At 39.0% G+C, this 9,779-nt stretch overlaps 1 long non-coding RNA gene across 1 annotated transcript; it reads left to right on the forward strand.

Moving 5' to 3' along the window:
• The first annotated feature begins 4,854 nt into the window (after window positions 1-4,854).
• On the forward strand, window positions 4,855-5,974 carry LOC122085559. Its single transcript, XR_006142152.1, has 2 exons — window positions 4,855-5,391; window positions 5,511-5,974. It is a non-coding gene; the product is annotated as an uncharacterized LOC122085559 (long non-coding RNA).
• The last annotated feature ends 3,805 nt before the right edge of the window (window positions 5,975-9,779 follow it).

The raw sequence follows: 9,779 nt of genomic DNA on the forward strand, positions 1-9,779 counted from the left end.
GGGGTTCGAATTCAATAAATAGAGCTAAGCAGGGGAAAAATGTGATTTTATTGTTTTAGGAAATGAAGTATAATAGAGGGAGAAAAAACAAATAGTAGAGGAGGAGTCCGATGAGAAATCTCTCCCTACCCACCCAGATACTAAGACTTCAAGATCTAAATCACGAGTGGTTATTCTCTGTAGGGAGTGCGGCCGTGCGCTGAGCGTTGGATGGTTAAGACGACCTCAGGGCATACGCTCAGATGCTCTCGGCCATCCGATGCTCACCGTGCAACCGCACTCACTGCAAGGGATGTTTTCACCGAATTCACCCAATTCCAAAAGATTTTAAGGGCTGGCATAGAGAGATGGAGTGAGGTGAGCACAGAATAGAACAGGGAATCAACCGATCAATCAATTAATTAAGAAGATGTGTGGGAGTGGGACTCACCCGGCCAGAAGGATTGGTTATGTTTCTCTCACATAACTTACATGTCATAGAGAGAGAAGAAGACAATTACTCTCTTCTAGTCTCCACTTGAATTTCCTCTTTCAGAACCTTACCTTCCCACCGCTGTCTCCTCCTCGATGACAAGTAATCCGTTCGCGTTTCGTATGTGGAGAGGATCCTTCTTTAACTTGGGACAGTTTCTCACCCTCACAAAATTTATAAGGGGGCAATGCAAGATGTGGTTGGTGCACAAGTCATGTAGTGCTGGTAGGTCGTGTAGTTGTAAAATATTGAGACTTGGGAACGGCGAGATGAATCCAATTTCTTCCTCCTCTTCTTCTGCTTCAATTATTACTTCCATTCTCTCACAATCCTTTACAACAATGATTCTCAAGTTGTTGAACAGGCGTGGCATTCCGTTGGTGAAGATCATCTTCAATACAGCTCTGAGCAACAATACAGGTTATGTGAGTAAGTTTCGTACAAGAGTAAAAATGGTCAGTAATATACATAGCAGCTCTGCGCAGCATCAATAGACTATGCTATTGAAGGGCAAATAGTGATTGCCACATCAGGGGTACAACTGAAAAATAAAAAAATATTTGACACACTAATTCACCCCTCCCTCTCAATGTCAATCGGGACCCAACAGCTTGTGCCTAGGATAGAGACTCGCATGTACCCCAAGGTTGGTAGCAAATCGGACAACCAGTGGCCATACTTGAACCCCAATCCATACAAGCATAATTAAGGTGAGGGATGGTTGACTTTTATTTTTGGGAATGTTTAATCATTATAGAACTGCTCACATATATAGATTCTCATATGATATTTAAATTTCTTAAATGATGATGATGTTCTATTACATGTTATATGTTGATGGAAATGATATGAGATGTGTGTGGATATGTGTGGTGGGATCCGGTGTGGCCGAGGTGGTACCGGTACCATGATCGCCTCGTGATTATTGTATGCATGGGATGAAATCCGGTGTGGCCGAGGTGGTATTGGTACCGTGATTGTCGTATGTTTTTTACATTCATGCATTGATTCTGTGCATTAAAGTTAGTTGTAGTTGCGGATTACACTTTGTGACCGATGTGTTACTGATATCATGTACTCAGAGACTGCATTTGAAAATGGATACACTTTATGGACGATGGAAATACCGATGCTGCATAGTCCATACTCAACTGCTTTGCATGCTAGATAGGTATATAGTCATGGGTTGCACTAGGGGTGTCAATTCGTGGCCCGAACCGGATAAACCGACCGGGACCGACCGTTTATAGACCAGACCGGCCCGGCCCGGACCGTTTATTAAACGTGTCGGGCTTGATCCCGGCCCGTTTATAAATGGTCGGTCTCGGTTTTGTTACTTGAACCGTCGGGCGCCCGACCGAGACCGACCGAATAAAGCCCGACCGAGACCGGCCTATTGTGCACCGACTTGGCCAGAACCTTTAATGATTGTAGAATACCTATTTTGCCCCCCAAATTAAAGAATAAAAACTAAAAAGTAAAGACATGTTCACATTTTAAATAATGGTTATATTTGGTATCATTTATTGATTTATTATCATTTTTTTGGGCTTGCATGAGTGGGCCGGAATATAATAGCACATTTTAAAGAGGGCCCGTTTAAAAACCAGTTAAAGCCCGTTTAACATTAAACATGTCCGTAGCCGGGTTAAGGCCCGATTAAAACCCGATTAAGGTGGCCCGATTATAGCCCGAGACCGACCGATCGAATATAAAGTGTACCATGCCCTCAATAACTAAGCCCGATTAGTTAAATGGGCGGATACGGTGTAGCCTTTGAAAGTCTTCAAGCCCGATTAAGCCCGATCGAAACCGAACCGGCCCGACCGATTGACACCCCTAGGTTGCACCTTGTGGCCGATGTGCTCCTGGTATCATGTACCCCGAGGCTATACTTGGAAATTGACCCGTTTCGTGGCCGATGGTGATACCTGTGTCTCTTGGTCCATAATAAATGTATCATTATGAAGGCATGCAGGATATTGTGGTTAGGTGACATTCCCCATGCTACATCCCCTTGCCAATAGGGGATAAGGTATTGGATAACCCAATGGTGGTATATTTGATGAACCTTCCCGGAATGCCACATCTGCGGTACGATGTGATTGTTGCCAGAGGCGGAAACTTCTCTAGCATGGCCAATGGACATATTTTTGTCATGACTGCCAGGAGGGTGTTATTAGGGATTTGCTAGGTGACCGATGGATGCATACCGGGATCGACAGGCTCCTAATCACAGCTAGGGTTTGTACCGTTGTGTAGTTGATATGGGTTCCGAGACCAAGGATACAACCTAATGTGTCGTAGTATTATTTACCTGAATTAGTTATATTGCTAGGTGGATAATAAAATAAATGAATTGCATCACGAGCATCATGGACTATGTGTTTAATTTCTGTAATCATGCATCATGAATTATTTACACAATTGCCTTTGCTTGATTGTGCATGAACCCCACCCCCACTAAGGGAGTTGAAAAGTTCACCCCACGTATATGCTCCTTTTTAGATGATGATGCAGGTACGGTCATGCCTATGACTTGTGACTCTCTTTCCTCTAAACCCGAGTACGGAGTGAGCGACTGGTGAATGCCGGAAGCAAGGGAGCATGACCAGGACTATGCTTGTGACTTCTGTGTATACACGGCACCATGAGGTATTTGGCATATTTTTGTTATTCTGATACAAATTTGTGGATGGTATACTTTTGGACTTATTACTTAAAAGTCATGAATGATTGTAATGGAACACTTTGGTTATGTATATATATGATATCATTAGATGCTCCCCATTTTAATTATGATTCCGCTATATTACTCTGATTCAACTGCTATTGGTTGGTTTGTGTTGTGAGATTGTTTATGTTAAGGAACTACTATCAGAGATCCTGGTATGTTTGTAAGACAGGTACGCATCTTACTCACACAACTGGTATTCCTAGTGATAAATTGGGTCTACTGGAAGTGGGGTGTGACAATACCCGTCGTTAGCAAAAAAAGAAGTGTAGTTGGGTGTAGATAAGGGTGTCAATTGGGGCAGTTCCAGGTATTTGTGATGGGTTTGTACTGGTACTAGTACCAAAGGTGCCAATCCCAATACCATTCTGTTTAATTAATAGTACCAAACCTATACCTGTAAACAAGACTGGACGGTATCGGTTTCTAAACAGTTCTAGGTACTTTAGAAAAGGGAGAAGAAGTTCAATGTTTCCATTATAAGTTTTGTGGATGTTTCATTATCATGAAATCTAAGGTGCCTTACTTTAGAAAACAAATTAAAATAGAAAATCATGATGCATTTCATGGTTTTACTTCTTTAAAACCCTCTAATAAGATCACTTGTAAGTTTCTCAAACATAATAAGTAAAAATTAATGATAACCAAATAAACAAGTCCCCATGTAGTTTTAGTGTTATCACCAAACAAGTTCATAGTAATAGAACTAAAGGTCCATCAACTAAAACCTTTGTAAGAGAAAACATCACTCAAATACATCAAACTATAGTCATAAAACTTGAATAAGAGAACAAAACTTTATCCTTTGAAATGGTACTGGCGATTTCGGTTCCATTTGGTAGCTGACTAGTATTTTGGTACTAATCCCGTTGGGAGTCCTGTCCCAAAATTGTTTTGTCCCATTTATTATTCGGTATCAAAATCAGATCCCAGTATCATCCCATTTATTAATGGGATGGTCTAATACCAGGTTTTAAAGGGACGATTCTAGAACGATTCCCGATTATGATCCCAAATTGACACCAATATTTGTAGAAAGCTATGCATCTTCATTCCCATTATCTACCACTTGTTTTTTTATCTTTTCCAACAAACCAAATGACCATGGGTGCAGCCTTTCTTTTCAACAGCAAAGACAAAACAGGCCAGTGACAAAGAGATACAGCCCGGACCGGATCTTGTGGTTGATTGCACAAATAGAGCTCTCACACCCTAAGATTATTATGAGATCAGCCCATATCAAGGACAAGCAAAGCAAGATTGGCGCCAACTACAGGCTGATTCTTCAACCTTCTAGAAGCTCCTAGCCCTAACTAATTGCACATATAGAGATATCTCCCGTGGAGATTTTATTATTATTATTATTTTTTTTTGGCTTACTCTATCCTACTAAGCACCGCTCCAGCCTACTGAGTGTTAGTAGGGCCAATGGCCACCTACTCCTACACACACCCACCCACACACACTATGCGTATAATAGGGTTCGATCCCATGACCTCCTCCCATGGGCGCTAGCTCTTCAAGTCGAAGCTGCCACCACTAGGTTATCCTAGTGTTCATTTTTTACACAAATTGTGAATAGCGTGAGCAAGGATTTTCCCCTCACCTATTTTTGAGGAGCCCTTTTGCTATTCTTTTGAAAATTGCTGTTGGAATCTGAATATGGTGGATTTTCTATTCCACCCATCTGATAAGGAGATTTTGAAGATCCAAATCATCTTAATCCCTAGACCTGATCGCCAAGTTTGGGGAGGATCCCGCAATGGATCCTTTTCGATGAAGACAACTCACCATCTTCATGATAACCTTCATGCTGAAAAAATCTTCACAACAAGCTTCTTCCTCTCGTTCTCACCCTTGGGAGCTAGCTCCTGCAAAGGTTTGGAAAAGAATATGGAGTTGCAAGACCCTTCCTAAGATAATATCCTTTCTTTGGAGATGTGCCCAAGGTCTTGCTTCAGGCGATGGACTTCTTTCTCAACATATGATCTCTAACGCTATTGCTCTACATGTGGATGTACTTCTGAATCCGCTAATCACATTTTGCTTAATTGTCCCTTTGCCAAAGCCATATGGTTCAACAACACTTTATCTTTCTTTCCTTCCGGGTGGATACTCAATGCTCCATGATTGATTATTGAGCTGAGACTTTTTTTGTGCATCAAGACCTACAAGCTTCTAAAATGTGAGCCTTTGTTCTTTCATTTGTTGGAAAATCTAGATTGCTCGAAATGATATGATATTTGGAAGAAAGACATATCCCCCACTAGAAGTCTCTCAATCTGCCCAAATTTTTTTTTACAGAATTCTAGGATGCAACTAATACTAATCGGACCCAATCTTCCTACTTAGCTACAAGTGAGAATCATTTGATCAGTCATTGGATGCCTCCCACTGGCTTCCTTAAGGTGAATGGGGATGCAACGCTTCCTCATGGCTCTTCTATAGGTGGAATTGGGATGATCATTCGTGACCACTGTGGCGCTCAACACTTTGCAACCTCGGATTGATTAGTCTCCAACTACAATACTACTGGAGAGACTACTTCAAGCAGGGAAGGACCTCTTCAAGCCCAAACTCTTGGCCTTACTTACAAACCGAATCTTATAGCAGGGAGCTGATTTCTCTCTTATTCTCAGCTTTACATCTCCCCCTCTGCAGGTGGCTCCGATTATACAAGATATTAATCTCTTAGCATCTTAGTTTGAAGCTTGTTTGTTCTTTTATGTACCAAGAGATACCAACAATATAGTATATACTCTTACCCAGAAGGCTCTATCTTTGGCATGCAAGACAGTGTGGCTTAATTCTACTCCTTAGCTTCATGCCCTCTGTGTATCTGAAGCTTTGTGTTCCTCATGCCATCAATAAATTCTCCATTTATCAAAAAAAAAAAAAAAAAAATTGACGAGCAAGGTGAATCAAGTCGTCCAAGCTCGAACAAGCAAAAAGGAATATTTTTGTGTGCCTTGGACCTCCTGGTTCTCCTCCACGAGTTGGGTGCCTTAGCTTTTTTCTTTTCTTTTATGATGTAATAAATCTCGGCCGTAAGATTATTAGAGGTAGAGTCTTGAGATTTAGGGTTTTATTTTCTCTATTAATATATAACTCGGGAGGGAAATAAAATATTGAATTAAAATAATAAAACTATACTCGGTTGAATTATTTTTTAAACCACAGAGAGTTTCACTGCAGTTAGGTAAAATTGTAGCTTTTCCCTTCACATTGTTTTCTTCTCTTTGGTGTTCTTGTTTCATAGATACACACCTGGTAAGTGTGTTCTTGTCTCTCCCTATACATAGCTTCCAACAAAACTATATCACAAAGGCATTAAATTATCTATCATTTATTATTATTATTATTATTATTATTATTATTATTATTATTAATTTTTTTTTTTGACAAACCTTGTGACCTACTGCAGGCTTCAGTTTCAATAGTGTGTTCTGATCTCTCCTTATCTGTAGCTTCTAACGAAATTGCATCACAAAGGCACTTAATTATCTACCACTTGTTTTTTATATTTTTTGACAAACCATGTGATCTTGGGTAGCCTTCAGTTTCAATATTATGCTCTTGACCCTCCATACGCAGCTTCCAACGAAACTGCATCCCAGAGACACTTAATTATCTACCACTTATTATTTTTATTTTTTTCAACAAACTATGTGGCCTTGGGCAACCTTCAGTTTCAATAGTGTGTTCTTGTCTCTCCCTATCAATAGCTTTTAACAAAACTACATTACAAAGGCACATAATTATCTATCACTTATTTTTCTGATATTTTTTGACAAACCACGTGGCTTTAGGCAGCCTTCAGTTTTAATAGTGTGCTCTTGTCTCTCCCTATCTATAGCTTCCAACGAACCTACATCACAAAGGCACTTAATTATCTACCACTTGTTTTTTGATATTTTTCAACAAATTGTGTGACCTTGGACACCCTTCAGTTTCAATAGCATGCTTTTGTCTCTCCCTATCCGTAGCTTCCAACGAAACTGCATCACAAAGGCACTTGATTAATTACCACTTGTTTTATTTTATTTTATTTTTTCAATAAACAACGTGACCTTGGGAAGCCTTCAGTTTCGATAATGTATTCTTGTCTCTCCCTATCAATAGCTTCTAACGAAATTACATCACAAAGGCACCTAATTATCTATCGCTTGTTTTTTTATATTTTTTGACAAACCATGTGGCTTTAGGCATCCTTCAGTTTCAATATATAGTGTGCTCTTACCACTCCTTATCCATAGCTTTCAGTGAAATTGCATCACAAAGACAATTATATACACTTTTTTTTTTTTTCCGACAAACCATGTGATTTTGGGAAGCCTTCATTTTCAATAGTGTGTTCTTGTCTCTCCCTATCCGTAGCTTCTAACGAAATTGTATCACAAAGGCACTTCATCTACCACTTATTTTTTTATATTTTCTGACAAACCACGTGACCTTGGGCAGCCTTAAGTTTTAATAGTGTGCTCTTATCTCTCACTATCCGTAGCTTTCAACAAAACTACATCACAAAAGCACTTAATTATCTATCACTTATTTTTTGATTCTTCTTTTTTTTTTTTTTTTTTTACAAACCACGTGAATTAGGGCAGCCTTCAGTTTCAATAGTGTATTCTTCTTTCTCTATCTGTAACTTCTAACGAAACTACATCACAAATGTACTTAATTATCTACCACTTATTTCTTTTATAGTTTTTAACAAACCATGTGACCTTGGGCAGCCTTCAGTTTCAATAATGTACTTTTGCCTCTCCCTATCCGTGGCTTCAAACGAAATTACATCACAAAGACACTCAATTATTTACCGCTTGTTTTTTGATATTTTCCAATAAACCATGTGACCTTGGACATCCTTCAGTTTCAATAGTGTGCTCCTGTCTGTATCTATCCATAGCTTCCAATGAAACCACATCACAAAGGCACTTGATTAGCAACCACTTGTTTTTTGATTTTTTTTTTTTTGACAAACCACGTTACTGCACGTTAGCGCCAACGGTAACAAGGTCTGCAAGCCATGAAATTAAGGCCTTGCAGGGGGCCCTTGGGTGCCGCTAAATGCCCTTGCCTCTGGCAGCCATCCATAATAGTCCGCCCTCAACTTATCCAATAGTAGCAGCTAATAATACCATTAATTCAACTGCAGCACCTATTGAAAATGCAGCAGAAGAGCTAGCTTCAGATGACCCAGGAAAAGTTATAGGATGAGATCGAGATTAGGATTCTTATGATCAAGAGAGAGATTATGATTTGGATTAGAGAGATGAAGATGAAGATTATTGAGCTGCTTGGGCAGCCTTTAGTTTCAATAATGTGTTCTTATCTCCCTATCAATAGCTTTAACGTAACTGCATCACAAAAACACTTAATTATCTATCACTTGTTTTTTGATATTTTTTGACAAATCACGTGGCTTTGGGCAGCCTTCAGTTTCAATAGTCTGCTCTTGTCTCTCCCTATCCATAGCTTCTTATAAAACTATATCACAAATATACTTAATTATCTACCACTTTTTCTTTTTTTTGGTGATAAACTACGTAATCTAGGGCAGCCTTCAGTTTCAATAGTGTGTTCCTGTCTCTCCCTATCCGTAGCTTCTAACGAAACTACATCGCAAGGTACTTAATTATCTACCACTTGTTTTTTAATATTTTTCGACAAACCATGTGATCTTGGGTAGCCTTCAGTTTCATTAGTGTGCTCATCTCTCCCTATCCATAGCTTCCAACGAAACTGCATCATAAAGGCACTCAATTATTTATCTTTTTATTATTATTTTTTTTCCACAAACCACATGACCTAAGGCAGCCTTTAGCTTCAATAGCGTGTTCTTGTCTTTCCTTATCCGTAGCTTCTAACGAAACTACATCACAAAGGCACTTAATTATCTACCACATGTTTTTTATATTTTTCAACAAACGTGACATTGGGCACCCTTCAATTTTAATAGTGTGATCATGTCTCTCTCTATACGTAGCTTCCAATGAAAGTGAATCCCAGAGACACTTAATTATCTACCAGTTATTTTTTTTATGTTTTCTGACAAACCATGTGACCTTGGACAGTCTTTAGTTTCAATAGTGTGCTTTTGTCTCTCCCTATCTGTATCTTTAAAAGAAATCGCATTGCAAAAGTACTTGATTATCTACCACTTATTTTTTTTTTTTTTTTTTCGACAAACAACATGACTTTGGGTAGCCTTTAGTTTCAATAGTGTGTTCTTGTCTCTCCCTATCAATAACTTCTAACAAAACTGCATCATAAAGGCACTTAACTATTTATCACTTATTTCTGATATTTTTCGGAAAACCACGTGACTTTGGGTAGCTTTCAATTTCAATAGCATGTTCTTGTCTCTCCCTATCCTTAGCTTCTAACGAAACTGCATTATAAAGGCATTTAATTATCTACCACTTGTTTTTTGATATTTTTCAATAAATCATGTGACCTTGGACACCCTTCAATTTCAATAGTGTGTTCTTGTGTCTCACTATCCATAATTTCCTACGAAACTGCATCACAAAGACACTTAATTATTTACCACTTCTTTTTTTTTTTTTT

The sequence above is a fragment of the Macadamia integrifolia genome, chromosome 8 (genome assembly GCF_013358625.1).
Source record: "Macadamia integrifolia cultivar HAES 741 chromosome 8, SCU_Mint_v3, whole genome shotgun sequence".
Taxonomy (NCBI): domain Eukaryota; kingdom Viridiplantae; phylum Streptophyta; class Magnoliopsida; order Proteales; family Proteaceae; genus Macadamia; species Macadamia integrifolia.